This window comes from Tupaia chinensis, unplaced genomic scaffold (genome assembly GCF_000334495.1).
Source record: "Tupaia chinensis unplaced genomic scaffold, TupChi_1.0 Scaffold143646_1, whole genome shotgun sequence".
In the NCBI taxonomy this organism is placed as follows: Eukaryota; Metazoa; Chordata; class Mammalia; order Scandentia; family Tupaiidae; genus Tupaia; species Tupaia belangeri.
The window spans coordinates 507898-508355 of NW_006203494.1; the positions used below are offsets into that span (position 1 = coordinate 507898).

A 458-nucleotide genomic window follows, 5' to 3' on the forward strand; every position below is an offset into this window, starting at 1 on the left:
AGCGTTCGCGCCTTCTCCCGGCTCCCTCCCCAGCGCTGGGGGTCAAAGTTTAGGCACACGCCGGCGCGATCAGTTCCGGAGTCCTCCGACACAAAAACTCCAGGCCGTCCCACTTAGAAAGAGCACGGACATCCCCGGGCCCACAGCCCCGCGGACCGCCGCACGTCCTGTCGCACGTCCTGTCGCACGCCCTGCCGCACAGCCTCGCGCACGTTGCGCATGCGCCTCGCCTGCCCGGCCGCACGCCGGTACTTCGCGCCTCTCGGCACCCGTACCCCGCGCGGAGGCTCCCTGCCGGAAGTGGCCGGAAGTGGCCCGAGGGGGTGGGGATTGGGGCTAGCAGGGCTCGCGGCTGGGGCTGAGCGTTGCGCTAAGGCCGCGGCGTTCGCGCGTGAACGCGATTCCGCAGTTTCAGAAAGAAGCGAGAGCGTCCGCGAGGCTGCGTGTCCAGCGCGAGT

At 70.1% G+C, this 458-nt stretch overlaps 1 protein-coding gene across 1 annotated transcript in view; it reads left to right on the forward strand.

Moving 5' to 3' along the window:
* Positions 1-303: 303 nt before the first annotated feature.
* The window catches only part of MED18 (mediator complex subunit 18), a 3878-nt gene continuing 3723 nt past the window's right edge, over positions 304-458 (forward strand). Inside the window, exon 1 of the mRNA XM_014582547.2 lies at positions 304-452. The gene's annotated coding sequence lies outside the window, so the exon portion shown is untranslated. The remainder of the gene's footprint in view (positions 453-458) is intronic.